General features: G+C 41.0%; 1 pseudogene; it reads left to right on the forward strand.

Annotated features, from left to right (window-relative positions):
- The window catches only part of LOC127617774 (neurexin-1a-like), a 233,428-nt pseudogene that overhangs the window by 159,681 nt on the left and 57,059 nt on the right, over window positions 1-16,688 (forward strand).

Here is a 16,688-nt window from a genome sequence, read left to right on the forward strand (position 1 = left end):
CTGCATCAGAAAAACTTACAGACTTCTGGGTTGGTTTATTTCAATCAGGATGGCAAGGACACTTGATATGTATCACTATGGTAACTGCTTAGCAACCACATGGGGTTACCCTAGCAACCGAGTAACAAATCACATATCTCTGCATCAGAAAAACATAGAGACTTCTGGGTTGGTTTATTTCAATCAGGATGGCAAGGAGACTTGATTAGTATCACTATGGTAACTGCCTAGCAACCACATGGGGTTACCCTAGCAACCGAGTAACAAATCACATATCTCTGCATCAGAAAAACGTAGACTTCTGGGTTGATTTATTTCAATCAGGATGGCAAGGACACTTGATAAGTATCACTATGGTAACTGCCTAGCAACCACATGGGGTAACCCTAGCAACCGTGTAACAAATCACATATCTCTGCATCAGAAAAACGTAGAGACTTCTGGGTTGGTTTATTTCAATCAGGATGGCAAGGACACTTGATAAGTATCACTATGGTAACTGCCTAGCAACCACATGGGCTTACCCTAGCAACCGAGTAACAAATCACATATCTCTGCACCAGAAAATCATCCAGACTTCTGAGTTGATTCATTTCAATCCGGATGGCAAGGAGACTTCATAAGTATCACTATGGTAACTGCCTAGCAACCACATGGGGTTATCCTAGCAACCGAGTAACAAATCACATAACTCTGCACCAGAAAATAGTACGGACTTCCGGGTTGACTTATTTCACTCAGGATGGAAAGCAGCCATGTATTGTATTACCTTGGTAACTTCATAGCAACCAGATGGGGTTACCCTAGCAACCGAGTAACAAATCACATATCTCTGCATCAGAAAAACGTAGAGACTTCTGGGTTAGTTTATTTCAATCAGGATGGCAAGGACACTTGATAAGTATCACTATGGTAACTGCCTAGCAACCACATGGGGTTACCCTAGCAACCGAATAACAAATCACATATCTCTGCATCAGAAAAACGTACAGACTTCTGGGTTGATTTATTTCAATCAGGATGGCAAGGACACTTGTTAAGTATCACTATGATAACTGCCTAGCAACCACATGGGGTTACCCTAGCAATCGAGTAACAAATCACATATCTCTGCACCAGAAAACACTACAGACTTCCGGGTTGACTTATTTCACTCAGGATGGAAAGGTGCCATGTATTGTATTACCTTGGTAACTGCATAGCAACCACATGGGCTTACCCTAGCAACCGAGTAACAAATCACATATTTCTGCACCAGAAAATCGTACAGACTTCTGGGTTGATTTATTTATGAACATCATTTTTCTTCTTTTCAAGTTACAACATGCTGTTTGACGAGTTTTGCCATGGCAAGCACCACTCACATTTTGTTCAGGAAGTGTACCTATCTAGTTATTATTAAAATTCATCTGGCTCCTAAGTCTGGAGCTCCACCCACTAGTAGACAGAATTGCTCCATTAGAGAGATTGCTCCAGTAGAGGTGCATTTGGTAGACAGAGTTACTCCAGTAGAGAGAGCCTCTTTGCTCAGCCAATGTAAGTGAATGGGATTTTACTTGTAGACCGTATTAATCCAGTAGAGGGGGCATTTTTGCTCAGCCATTGTAAATCGATGGGATTTAAAAAAAATGTGATCGTCATTTATATAAAAACCTTAAGTCGCATCAGGTAAAAAAGATATACCAGCAAACTTCAGAACAGTCCTTAGGTCTGTGGCGAGTTTGTTGCTTATAGCATTAAAGCTCTTGGAGGTAAGGCTGTTGAAATGTTAGTCTCAGAAGAATACAAAAATAGTATTATTAGTATTATTATTATTATTAAGTTTATGTAACATAACAATATGTTGGCTTTATGTCATCTTTAAGCATGTTAGGTTTGAAAAACCATCAGTCAAAATTACATTTGGTTTATTGACACATATATATTGTGGCAATGTGGTCATTTACATAAACACGCCCCTTTCAGCCATTTTGTATTGTATTCATTTTTGCTAAGTAACGAATTGAAAGACATCAATTCTACACATGAAAATATTATTTTTGGACATGGCCTGTAGCGCCCCCTATGGGCGAATGTGGGCTATTCTTGCTGTGGGTGTACCCGTTGGCATGTAGTATCAATGTGCCAATTTAGAATATTTTTGACCAGTGACTTTTTGAGATATTGTGAAATAATAATAATAATAATAATAATAATAATAATAATAATAATAATAAAACAACCATCAATAACAATAGATTTCCTCCTACTTGAGGAATCGAATAATAAAACATACATTTTATAATTTCACAAATAACTAAGCAATGCTATTTCACTTTTGTCCAGTATGTGGTACTGTTCTTAAACTGCTGAGGTACTATCTGGGAATGATGGTTATCATACAAGAAAGCAGTCAAAAATAGCCAAAATAGCTATTTTTCTATCTCCATACCAGTGGGGGACAGTGTGCCAAAACGCTGCTGGTAACCTTGGGACTTAATGGTGATAACACGTACAACGTTTCATTCCTATCCCTCAAAGTGTTGCAGAATACAGCCTCAAGATAATTTTGCGCATTCTTCTTAGAATTCATTGAGCGTCATTCGAAAATGGTATCATTTATCAAAATTCTATGAATAATTCTTTGTCGTCAGTGCTGCTAGATGATGTAGAACAATTTTTGTGCAAATCGGAGAAACAATCTAGGAGTTCGAAAAAGTAGCTTTTCAAATCATTTTAAAGTGGCCGACAGGAAGTTAGATCGATCATGACATAATTGGTATCATTGTTCTCGACACGAACAACTAAATCTATCAAGACCAGTCTCATTACAGTAGGATAAAGGAGTCAATCGCTATTAGCATTTATATAAATAGCATTATACATTTTGACCACAAGGTGGCGCTGTCCCAGAACTTTTTCAGTCCCTTCAGAGCATGGTGCCAAAGACACATACTGAGATTCGTAACGATACGCCATGTCGTTGGAAAATACAGCATGTTATGATTAAATTCAAAATGGCCGACGTCCAAAATGGCCGACATATGAAAATGTGGTATCCTTCGACTCAGTATGTAGCACTTGATCTAAAGAGACAATTTGTTATATATTATAAACACATGACCTGTAGGAAGCAGTGAGCCAAAATGTTGCAGGCAAGCTCAGGGCCTAATGTTGATGGCATGTACCAAGTTTCGTTCCAATCCCTCAAAGTGTTGCAGAGATACAGCCTCAAGTTCAATTTTGCACATTCTTTGTCAAATTCGTTGAAGCGCCATTCGAAAACTGTTGTGAGAGCCTCTAGATGATGCAGAACAATTTTCGTGCAAATCGGAGAAACAGTCTAGGACAGGGGTCACCAACCTTTTTGATACTGAGAGCTACTTCATGGGTACTGAGTCATACGAAGGGCTACCAGTTTGATACACTCTTCTGAAATAACAAATTTGCTTAGTTTGCCTTATACATTATTAATAATGTAAAGACTCTGATCACGTTAATGATTTCTTACAATAATGTACTTGGAAACAGATATCAATATTCAGCACTTTATTTCTATTTATCTCAGTAATTGTAAAATGTTCAGATGATCACTTACATTACATTTCTTAGGAAAAATGTCCCATTTTCACTAGCCACTGACAAACCTTTTAAACAAAGCATGAACTATGTTGCACCATGTTTCAAAAAGTTATCAATTATGTACATTGTAATGTCTGTAATGTAGTGAAAAATCTTAAATATTTTTAAATAAATCTTGTCACATTTTGAACTAATGACTAAATCTGCTGTATTTTTAATAAAATAATAACTGTTACATGTCATGAACACATTTTAAATTGAACAATTCTTCAATATTTTAATTAAACTTTGCCATGGCACTGACATGTTGCCACTGACATCTGGTATAATTTTCTTTGTTAGTGGGAAGACTGGCATTGCATGCTGTTTACCATTGTATTGTAATCTGGTGTGTAACTTGACACTGCAACTGTGAGTAACTCTTTCAGATGTGCATCAGTGAGGCGTGTTCTGTGTTTGTTCTTGATGAAGTTCATGTCAGAAAATGCTGATTCACATAGATAGGTAGAACCAAACAGGCTGGCAACCTTCATAGCTGCTGTACACACACACACCACTGTACTTCTCTGTGTCAACAAGGCACCAAAAGTTTGGTGCAGCCTTGTAGGCTTTGAGGTGGAGGTCATTTTGCAATGTTATGATTTCAATCTCCACCTGTCCAGCATCCAAGTTGAACGTTGTACTTAGTTGCTCAGCGAAGCTTGTTGTGTCCACATTCATGAAAGGAATGGAAATGAATGATACACATGGCTCAAGCTGATCTAGGTCACAAAACCTATTCTCAAACTCTTGCCCAAGTCTGTTTATGACTTCATAGTACTTGTCTGCAACTTTGTCAAATGTATCAGATGCAGAAGCATTGTCTTTCAGCACTGACTGCACAGAGGGAAAGTGCAGCACCTTTTTCTCTGTAGATCCAGAGAGAAAATGTTCATTTTGGCTTTAAATGCATTTAAAGCACTTATCATATTAACAACATTCTTGCCTTTACCTTGCAGCTCAAAGTTTAATTGGTTTAGTTTCCCAGTAATGTCCATCAAAAATGCAATGTCAAGTGTCCACTCTGTGTCCTCTAGCAGTGAGACGTCTTTGCCTTTGGACTGCATGAACTCATTGATTTCACCCAAAAGTGACAAAAAGCGAAGTAAAACTCGTCCTCTGCTGAGCCATCTGATTTCTGTGTGTAGTAGCAGGTCACCATATTCAGCTGCCATCTCCTCCAATAGCACTTTGAAAATCCTGTGCTGTTTTGCTTTGGAGCCGGATATTGTTTATGATTTTCACAACGGAGTCATCACGTGCCCAGAGCCGATCACTTTGGCACACAATGCCTGCTGGTGAATGATGCAGTGGTAATGCAGAAATTTTGGGAAGTCTGGGTCACCTTTACAGTGAGCGATGAAACCTGCATGTCGGCCAATCATAGCAGGAGCCCTATATCTGGTCACCGCTACCAGCTTTTCCAATGGTACCTTTTTCTGCACGAAAAACTCCTTCACTGTGTTATAGATGTCAACTCCCCTCGTAGTTGTCTTTATGGGCAGTAGTGTCAGGAGTACTTCTCTTGTGGAGAAATCTTCAAACACCATCTGGATAAAACCATCAGCTGCGCTGTGCTGTCCACGGACTCGTCGCACTGGATGCTAAACCACCTGCACCTCACCAGATCCCGGTCCAGCTGATCGACCAAGTTACTGGACAAAGCTGACACTCGTCTAGCCATCGTAGATGCCCCCAGTTGGACGTCGGAGAGAGTGGCGATTACATCGCTTCCATATTTCTCGTCTTTAAGTACAGTGTTAGCAATTATCATCATTGCTTCTTTGACAACTTCTCCGTCTGAAAATGCCTTCTTCTTCTTGATCAGGAAATGCGTAGCTCTAAAAGAGGCTTCGGTTGCTTTTTGTGACTTTTTTGCCGGCCTTGTGAAAAAAGCTTGTTGCTTACCCAAAGCTGTCTTTAGCTCAAGGGCTTTTTCTGCCCGTAGTGCGCTTCCGGTGGGTAGTTAGTAGTTTTTGTGATTCAGTAGTAAAGTGTCTCTCCACATTTTGCCGCTTTGCCGTTGCCACAGTCAGCTCCGCATATAAGACACACGCAGGTTTCTTTCACAGTCGTAAAAAGAACTCCCGACTCCCATTCATTGTGAAAGTGATATGTTTTCTTTCTTTTTTCTGCCATGTTTTTGGGGTAAGAAACTACGTTCAGCGCCAATCTTCGCTAAGCCCTCTAGCTTAGCCTACTCTCCACGAGCACTGTATTGTCACACGCACAATACTGACTGAACTGGAGTACATCAGAGTTCACCTAAACTTATCTAAACTTCATGTATAAGAAACATATTTTTAAGATATTTAAATTTTTTAAATCTATATAAATGCAAGTGTGATAAAAAAAAAAAATGAATAGCAACAGAATAAAATAAAATTTTATACGCAGCTGAGTTGTGCTATTTTTAGAACAGGCCTGCGGGCGACTCATGTGGTCTTTGGGGGCGACCTGGTGCCCGCGGGCACCGTGTTGGTGACCCCTGGTCTAGGAGGACTTCGAAAAAGTAGCTTTTCAAAACATTTAAAAGTGACGGACAGGAAGTTAGCTCGATCGTGACATAATTAGTATCATTGTTCTCGGCATGAACCATGGAATCTATCAAAACTAGACTCATTACAGTAGGCTAAAGGAGTCAATCGCTATTAGCATTTATATAAATAGCATTATACATTTTGACCACAAGGTGGCACTGTCCCAAACATTTTCAGTCCCTTCAGAGCATGGTGCCAAAGACACATACCGAGTTTCGTAACGATACGCCGTTCGTAAAATATGTATGTAGCATGAGTATGTTGTTACAGCGAAGTTGTTTTTTTAAAGATCAAATCAGCTAATATTTGAGGATTAGTGTTCGCTTACCGTTATTTGCCTCAACTTATTTCAGGCTAGGGTTTCTGTTGTCTTTTTATGTTACCTCATGTTCATTTTTTTCACTAATCTCATGGTAACTAATGTCACATTTATGACTTTTCAGATAGTACAGAGACAGGCTGGTGACAGGTGATTTCCAGCTTGCACCGCACAATGGGTCAATGAACTATTAACTATTAGCAGCAGTTACGTAAATGTAAAATTTAGTGAAATGAAGCTTATTGTTTACAATTCTTACAATTCTATATATAGTAATATAATTATTTATGTATTATAAATATTATATATCTAATGTATAATTCTTACAATACTTATTCATATACACAATATATTCAGCTTTAAAACAACTTAAGCATACTCGTATATAAACTGCCGTTCAAAAGTAATGAGGCTGAAAATTCAGCTTGGCATCACAGGAGTAAATTACATTTTAAAATACATTAAAATAGAAAACAGTTATTTTAAATTGTAATAATATATTATGATATTACTTTTTTTTTAAAACGATGGATGAAACTGAATCAAGAGAACAGATTTTAAAATTAATAGGGTGTTCGTTACTAACTTTATCCAGCTCCAATCCTTGCCTAATCTGTTAGTTAGTCTGTAACATCCCTTATCTCCTAATTTAATGAGTAATACTCAACTATAAGGTTTTAATTTACAAGTTATTTTTATTTAGATGTACTGATAATATACAGAATAAGATAATGTTATTCTTTAAACGTCTCACCTTTTAAAAGTGCGTCGCAAACGGTTTGTTCTGCTGCATCTCTACGGCGCGGCATGTGTTTGCTGCTACTTCTGGGAACTATTGAGAGGCTCCACGAGCCGCCATTGCTGTAAAAAAAATGTTCCATTGGAGTCAATGGAGTTGTCGCAACTCTCTCTCTATATGGCTCTGGCTTGTATTAGACTATTATGCTCGTTGGCCCTGCTAGAATGGTTCATATGACTTTATGATTCTGTACTGTGTAAACATATGCAGTCTTTAGCAATGTGCACTCTTTGGCCATGATTTCCCTCATACATTTACAATCTTTGCAACACATCAGTACTCTTCACATATGAAAGAGTGTGGTACCAAAAGAGGGAACAAAAAAAAAAATAGTCATGATATCATCAGATATATTGAGACTATTCTTTTATGAACCATCATAAAATCATAATGTAATCATCTGCTGAATCTTTTCTACTACTGCATCTTTGATTTTACCAAATTTTTTTTTTAGCAGAACCACTCATTAAGAATTCATAGTTTTCCCATAGTTTTTGAGCTTATGCTCAGCACAAATGTTTCTAATGTGAGTTTATTATTGTGCCTCCATCTTTGGTAATTTCTGATGTCTAGACCTCTGATGCTGCCGTGATTAGTGCCTCTGTGTTTTTATTGGTCCTGCCATTTAAGCCACTTCTTCTACATCCATTCTAATATTTTCTGTTTTCTTTCACCATCTCAACATAGGAATTATAATTGGATTATATGGTCATCTGTTTTATTAAGTTACATGATGGGTTATTTACTGTACTAGTTATGGACTCAGTCAAGTGTCAAAAAACTTTTGACATTAAATGTACATTTAAAATGGAAATTATTCACTGTATTTACTGTAAAACTGACAGATGAAACTAACGGTTGTTTGAAACCACCAATAATATAAATAAAAAATAAGTAATATAATAATAAAAATAAATAAGCTAAAATCATAATAATTTGTGTAGTGCTATGTGTAAAAGGCTAATGAGGGATCATCTGTTTGCTGAATGGTGAGCTGAACTGAGCAAATAGCTGATTGTTAACCTTAAAATCTGGATCTGCAAAGTAAAAAATAAAATAAAAATAAAATGTTCTAATCCTTGCCATCCTTATTGTGGTTCATAAATGTACACAGATGTCTACAAGAGTGATTTTCAGATCAAGTGTCAATGCTCCAAGATGAATAAAAAAGAGAATTGAAAATAAAAAGGATAATATTTTTCTTGATGTTCTGTTGAAGTTTCAGAAGGTCATTGTGTGTATTACTCTTGGCTAGCGTCTTGTGTCAGCTGATGCCTTGGTGCCAAAATCAATGTCATGCTTGCAGTTTATTTTAAACTGCAGGGCAAATTGCAAAACACAGATGGTCACTGTTCTTGCCAGATTAAAAAAATCTAATAATAAATTAATTAATAATAAGACCTTTGGACCAAAATCCTCCTTTTCTTATATTCATGTATAGATGTGAGCCTGATAAAGAAGTCAAACTAATAATGTCTTAACATCATCTAACAGATTCTTCATATTTTTCTTTATTCTTTGCTTTTGATTCATTCTTTTGAAAGGGACAGAAATAAGTTGTGTTCCTATGCAATCAGGTAATTAGAATTGATGACTGACATTATATTAATTTAAAATATTTTCAAGCAACTTTATTCTGAAGTCACCACCAACATCAAGGTTCTAATTACATTAGCACACAGCTCCAATATCTTCTGCAAATACATTTATGCTTGCTCTAATTCTCATTAGCACAGTCTGCAAATTCTGATTAACATTAATTAGTCACAAGACAGTGAATACAACTTGAACTAGACATCTCAGCAAATGGATACAATCATATTACTTTCTCAATCTTATTGTTCTATGCAATTATTTATTTTTAGATTTGTCACACTGCATGTCATGCTCTTTATGATGTACATGTCAAAAATGTTGTCCACTTTGTAAACTAAAACAGCTAAATTAGACTTAAATTACCAATATATGTATGATTAGTTATTATGATTTAATTATTTTAATTTTGAAAAAAACATTCAGTCCATTGGACAATACATCTATTTTAACTTCACTCACTCAACAATCTGTTTTTCTTTGTATCTCCAGGTAAGGGGCAATATTGCTGTTATATTTAATGTGGGCACAGATGACATCAACATTGAGGAGAAAGCAAAGTTTTTAAATGATGGAAAGTACCATATAATAAAGTTCACAAGGAGTGGCGGCAATGCCACACTGCAGGTGGACGATTTGCCTGTTATTGAGCGCTACCCTACAGGTGAGAAACTACAGAATGTTTTTTTTAACTATATTTTTGTAGAATTTAGTGGATGATTTTATGGATTCATACCATTTCAGTTTGCTGAATACTTTGAGTTTTCATTGAATTCTGTATCTAATCTACTAATCTACTTCCACGTCTCAATCCGCCCTCATCATCGACCCTTCCTAAGGTTCACGTTCGACGGCCAGGCGTATCAGTACAAAGTCCTCCCCTTCGGCCTGTCTCTGACCCCTCGCGTCTTCACGAAAGTCGAAGAGGCAGCTCTTGCCCCGCTCTGAGAAGCCGGCATACGCATACTCAATTACCTCGACGATTGGCTCATCCTGGCCCCCTCGCGAGAGTTACTATGCGCGCACAGAGACCAGCTGCTCAGGCACTTCAGCCGCTTGGGGCTTCAGGTCAACTGGGAAAAGAGCAAGCTCACCCTGGTTCAGAGCATCTCTTTTCTCGGATTGGAGTTGGACTCAGTCTCAATGACAGCACGTCTCTCCAACGAGCGTGCTCAGTCGGTGCTAGAGTGCCTCGCGTCCTTCAAGCCAGGCACCGTGGTCCCTCTAAAACGATTCCAAAAGCTCCTGGGGCATATGGCATCCTCCTCGGCGGCCGTGCCGCTGGGGTTGATGCATATGAGACCACTTCAGCACTGGCTCCAGACTCGAGTCCCGAGACGAGCATGGCGCCGCAGCACGCACAACGTGAAAGTTACCACTGCCTGCCGCCAAACCTTCAAACCCTGAACAGACCTCTGCTTTCTACGAGCAGGAGTACCCTTGCAGCAGGTGTCCCGATGCGTTCTGGTCACAACCGACGCCTCCAAACTGGATTGGGGCACCGTGTGCAACGGGCACGCAGCCGCAGGCCGTTGGAACCGGGCCCCGCTGCGTTGGCACATCAACTGCCTAGAGCTGCTGGCTGTTTTCTTTGCCCTGAGGAAGTTTCTCTCGTTAATTCGAGACAAACATGTCCTAGTCAGGACAGACAGCACCACAGTGGTAGCCTACATAAATCACCAAGGCGGAGTACTCTCCCTCCACATGTCACAGCTTGCCCGTCGTCTCCTCCTTTGGAGTCAGCAGCGACTCCAGTCACTGCGCGCCACTCACATCCCCGGCAACCTCAATGTGATAGCGGACGCGCTGTCAAGACAAAGCTTGCCCAGCGGAGAGTGGAGGCTCCACCCCCAGTCGGTCCAGCTGATCTGGGACCAGTTCGGCAAGGCCCAGGTAGACCTGTTTGCATCCCAAGAAACCTCCCACTGCCCGCTCTGGTATGCCCAGACAGAGGCTCCCCTTGGGGCAGATGCTTTGGCACACAGCTGGCCCCCGGGGCTGCGCAAGTACGCATTTTCCCCAGTGAGCCTTCTTGCACAGGTGCTGTGCAAGGTCAGGGAGGACGAAGAGCAAGTCATTCTGGTGGCCCCCAACTGGCCCACCCGGACTTGGTTCTCGGACCTCATGCTCCTCGCGACAGCCCCTCCCTGGCGAATTCCCCTGAGGAAGGACCTCCTTTCTCAGGGACGGGGCACGCTCTGGCACCCGCACCCTGACCTCTGGAACCTCCACGTCTGGCCCCTGGACGGGATGCGGAAGATCTAGCCGGTCTACCATCGACCGTCATAGATACTATCAACCAAGCCAGAGCCCCCTCCACCAGGCATCTTTACGCCCTAAAGTGGCGCTTGTTCACAAATTGGTGTTCTTCCCGGGCTGAAGACCCACAGAAGTGCGTGGTTAGGTCAGTGCTCGTGTTTCTACAGGAGAGGCTGGAGAGGAGGCTGTCCCCCTCCACCCTTAAGGTGTATGTCGCCGCTATCGCGGCTCACCATGACACGATAGACGGCAAGTCTCTAGGTAAGCACGACTTAATTATCAGGTTCCTAAAAGGTGCCCGTTGGCTAACTCCCTCCCGGCATAACCTGTTTCCCTCCTGGGATCTCTCGATCGTCCTCACGGGCCTTCAGAGACCCCCCTTCGAGCCGCTAGTTTCAGCTGGACTCAGGGCCCTCTCTCTCAAGACCGCTCTGCTGATCGCGCTCGCCTCCATCAAGAGGGTCAGAGACCTTCAAGCGTTCTCTGTTAGCGACACTTTCCTGGAGTTCGGTCCAGCAGACACGTACGTGATCCTAAGACCGCAACCGGGCTACGTGCCCATGGTTCCTTCCACGCCCTTCAGAGACCAGGTAGTGATCTGGGAGGAGGCAGACCCAGCCCTTTCGTTGCTGTGTCCGGTACGTGCTTTGCGTATCTATTTGGACCGCACGCAGAGCTCTAGACGTTCTGAGCAGCTCTTTGTCTGCTTTGGGGGACAGCAGAAAGGGAACGCTGTCTCCAAACAGAGGCTCGCCCACTGGGTTGTCGACGCCATCTCACTGGCTTATCACACCCAGGCCATGCCCCCCCCCCTTGCGGGTCCGAGCTCACTCCACCAGGAGTGTTGCGTCCTCGTGGGCACTGGCCAGGGGCACATCCCAAGCAGACATCTGCAGAGCAGCAGGGTGGGCAACACCCAACACTTTCGTGAGATTCTACAATCTCCGAATTGAGTCAGTATCGTCCCGTGTTTTCTCAGGTCCGAGCCCGTAGAACTCAGTAACACGCTGACGTTCTGGCCAGGTGAATCGCTTGTGCCTAGCGTCCTTTCCCTCAGCCGAGGTAAAATAGTGCGCCTTTGTTCCCAGGAGACCCCATCCTCGGGTCCCTGGTTGATTCCTCCCTAGCCCTTTTGGGTCCGCAGTTCAGCGGAGGAACTCGCCAATCCAAGCCACTACGGGTACTCAATCTGCCCTGTACTGGAATAGGTGCTCCACAGGTTAAGGCCTCCTGTTTGGACTCCCCCTGTGTGTAATTCCGCGGTACTGTCCCCTCACGAGCGGACTCCCGTGTCTCCCTTAGGCAGTTACAGCTGCCTCGGTCGCTGAGTTGTAAGCTTCCCCCCTCTACGAGGCTGGATCTACCACCGCACCAACTTTCCCACATAGGTCCTAAGCGGCCATGTGTTGTATTCGCCACTCTTTGCCTCCCCTGCAGGGTAGGTGTGGTCTCCGCAGGGTCTTCTCCCCCTAAAAGAATAGGAAACGGGGTATGACCCCCTTCCCTTAATATATGTAAGGGCCCCGGCCGTAGTTGCTCTATGCGAGAAACATAGAGAGAAAAGAGGCCCAGCCAGGCTTGGCCCGTTCCCTGGTTGGCAGCCATCACCTTGTTCCCCCCTCCAGGGTAACCAGAAGGATTCTGATGGCTTTAATGGGGCATTGGGGAAGGGTACGTGCAGCCTGATACAGCTGGTCGCCTTTGCACGTAAGAAATACCTGCCCGCTCCTGTATCAGCAGTTCACGTACACGGCTCAGCGCATGGCACATTTGTGGCTCAGCCACTGTTGTGGCCGGACCATTTCTGGCTCCTCAGAAAAATCCTGAATGAACTCCCGTATTCGCCCCGCTTAAATACCTGTATGCCCGGGGGCGGGATATGCAAATACCCTCTGCCAACTTCTCATTGGCCTTTTTTCATAAGACAGAGGTATATATCGGCGCTCAAGAGAGACCCCTAGTGTCGCTTCTCTGACACACGTCTCGTTCCCTCCATCGGGGAACGGAGGTTACATACGTAACCTAGACGTTATTGTTAGAACAAAATTTCAACATAAAATTTTTAACTTTGAGTTCAAAGTTGTTCTTGGGAAAGGATATTCAGACACAATGAGCCTGATGAGAATCCGAGTGAGACGGTGTCATTAGTCTTCAATGCAAACAGCATGGATGTATTGTACTATTGGAACTAATGTAATAGTGCCTGTTCATCTGGCCTTCCAGGTATGAAGAGATTATTTAAAACACTTTGTGACACTTGCTGTCTCCTATTGAGGAAGTTCTGACCAAGACCTGTCAAGGCTTTAATCTTTCTGACCCCTTCCTGCCCCTGTGTGGACACAGTAGTACATCACTTTCTGCTCCTTGTCATTTCATCTGTTTAAACGGGCAGAAGTAAAAGCAGTAGAATACGATGGGCTTTTTTTATTTTTTTTAAATTAAATATCTGAAGACTATGACACAAAGAAGAAAGGCACTTCAAATGCATTCAGTCAATCAGTCTTCTGAAGATAACATTCTTTGAACTTCGCCAAAGAGCCTTTTCAGAGTCGTGCATCAATCCTAACTGGTTGATTTATTTCCTTTAAAATAACTTCTTAAGTATATTATTGGTGATAAGGCCATTTCAAATATTTGCTGAGCAAGTTAACCACTCACATAATCAAATGAAAAATACCCAAGCTTTTGTCAAAGTCTCTTGGTTTACACTTCTTTATAACATTTTGAGATATAACATTGTTAAGCTTGGTAGTGTATGATCTTTTGCAGAATCATGATTGTTGTGTTGGTAGCATTATAGTATATTGTGTGCCTAAAAATGAAAATCAGTTTATTGTTTTGCTTTTTTTAAGATATGCATCACAAAACTAAAACTTAAATATGGATATGCAGGATGTACTACCCTTAAATAATATACATAGATAGATGAGTGAACTTCTTAATTCTAAAAAGAACTTAGAGTAATAGAGTGTATGTAGGATAGAAGAACAGGACAGAAAGTGGGAAAAGAGAAAGTGTTTGTTACCTGGGAAGGTTTAACTTAACTCAGTGAGCCTTGATACAAATGCTGCAAAATATTGTGCAAGTTAGGTAATACAGGCATTGTGTGTGGGTGTGTATGTATGTATGTGTGTGTGTATATATGTATATATATATATATCATATACACTCACCTAAAGGATTATTAGGAACACCTGTTCAATTTCACATTAATGCAATTATCTAATCAACCAATCACATGGCAGTTGCTTCAATGCATTTAGGGGTGTGGTCCTGGTCAAGACAAACTTCTGAACTCCAAACTGAATGTCAGAATGGGAAAGAAAGGTGATTTAAGCAATTTTGAGCATGGCATGGTTGTTGGTGCCAGACGGGCCGGTCTGAGTATTTCACAATCTGCTCAGTTACTGGGATTTTCACGCACAACCATTTCTAGGGTTTATAAAGAATGGTGTGAAAAGGGAAAAACATCCAGTATGCGGCAGTCCTGTGGGCGAAAATGCCTTGTTGATGCTAGAGGTCAGAGGAGAATGGGCCGACTGATTCAATCTGATAGAAGAGCAACTTTGCCTGAAATAACCACTCATTATAACCAAGGTATGCAGCAAAGCATTTGTGAAGCCACAACACGCACAACCTTGAGGCGGATGGGCTACAACAGCAGAAGACCCCACCGGGTACCACTCATCTCCACTACAAATAGGAAAAAGAGGCTACAATTTGCAAGAGCTCACCAAAATTGGACAGTTGAAGACTGGAAAAATGTTGCCTGGTCTGATGAGTCTCGATTTCTGTTGAGACATTCAGATGGTAGAGTCAGAATTTGGCGTAAACAGAATGAGAACATGGATCCATCATGCCTTGTTACCACTGTGCAGGCTGGTGGTGGTGGTGTAATGGTGTGGGGGATGTTTTCTTGGCACACTTTAGGCCCCTTAGTGCCAATTGGGCATCGTTTAAATGCCACGGCTTACCTGAGCATTGTTTCTGACCATGTCCATCCCTTTATGGCCACCATGTACCCATCCTCTGATGGCTACTTCCAGCAGGATAATGCACCATGTCACAAAGCTCAAATCATTTCAAATTGGTTTCTTGAACATGACAATGAGTTCACTGTACTAAAATGGCCCCCACAGTCACCAGATCTCAACCCAATAGAGCATCTTTGGGATGTGGTGGAACGGGAGCTTCGTGCCCTGGATGTGCATCCCACAAATCTCCATCAACTGCAAGATGCTATCCTATCAATATGGGCCAACATTTCTAAAGAATGCTTTCAGCACCTTGTTGAATCAATGCCACGTAGAATTAAGGCAGTTCTGAAGGCGAAAGGGGGTCAAACACAGTATTAGTATGGTGTTCCTAATAATCCTTTAGGTGAGTGTATATATATTAGGGCTGTCGATTTAACGCGTTAATTCAGTGTGATTAATTTTACAAAAAATTTACGCAATTAATTGCATGCCCACGGACCATAATAAGGCAGATTCCTGAGTAATGCAAGCTTGTAGTTCCACCTGTTTACTCCAGAGGGCAGTAAGTGAAATTTCAGCTGTATGAGCAACGCGCAGTTTAAAAGTGAAAAAACACTTCAGTAGGCAGTGTCACTACTCGATCCACAAACATGGGTTACGTTCTTGAGTTCAAAACACTCGAAGGAGCGCAAATGCGAACTAAGGGATCTCAAGATGTTTTTAAAGATTGAGTATTAAACTATTAACTTGAAACAGTGAACTAAACATTTTATGTTTATGATGCAAATGTGAACTAAGTGATCTCAAGATGTGTTTAATGATTGAGTATTAAACTATATTTAACTTGAAACAGTGAACTAAACATTTTATGTTTATATATATATATATATATATATATATATATATATATGTGTGTGTGTATATACGTATGTGTGTGTGTGTGTGTGTGTGTGTGAGCGTGTATTTATCACTTTGTGGGGACCAAATGTCCCCATAAGGATAGTAAAACCCGAAAATTTTGACCTTGTGGGGACATTTTGTCGGTCCCCATGAGGAAAACAGCTTATAAATCATACTAAATTATGTTTTATTGAAAATGTAAAAATGCAGAAAGTTTTCTGTGAGGGTTAGGTTTAGGGGTAGGGTTAGGTTTAGGGGATAGAATATAAAGTTTGTACAGTATAAAAACCATTATGTCTATGGAAAGTCCCCATAAAACATGAAAACACAACATGTGTGTGTGTGTATATATATACATAAATTAGGGCTGTCAATCGATTAAAATTTGTAATCAAATTAATTACATGGTGTCTCAATTAATTAATCATGATTAATCGCATATACAAATATTTGCTGAGAAAGCCCCTCATATAACAATAGTTCAATATATAATGATGAAATAATTATACATAGTTATGTTTAAATATTTAAAAATTATATATCTATCTATATATATATATATATATATATATATATATATATATATATATATATATATATATATATATATAAACATATTCAGATAATTCAAATGCATTACATTACATTCTTGTGGCAGAAGAGTTAATCATTGATAAGACAATATAATAAGCGGCTTTAGA

This window comes from Xyrauchen texanus, chromosome 24, assembly GCF_025860055.1.
Source record: "Xyrauchen texanus isolate HMW12.3.18 chromosome 24, RBS_HiC_50CHRs, whole genome shotgun sequence".
NCBI classification, from domain to species: Eukaryota; Metazoa; Chordata; class Actinopteri; order Cypriniformes; family Catostomidae; genus Xyrauchen; species Xyrauchen texanus.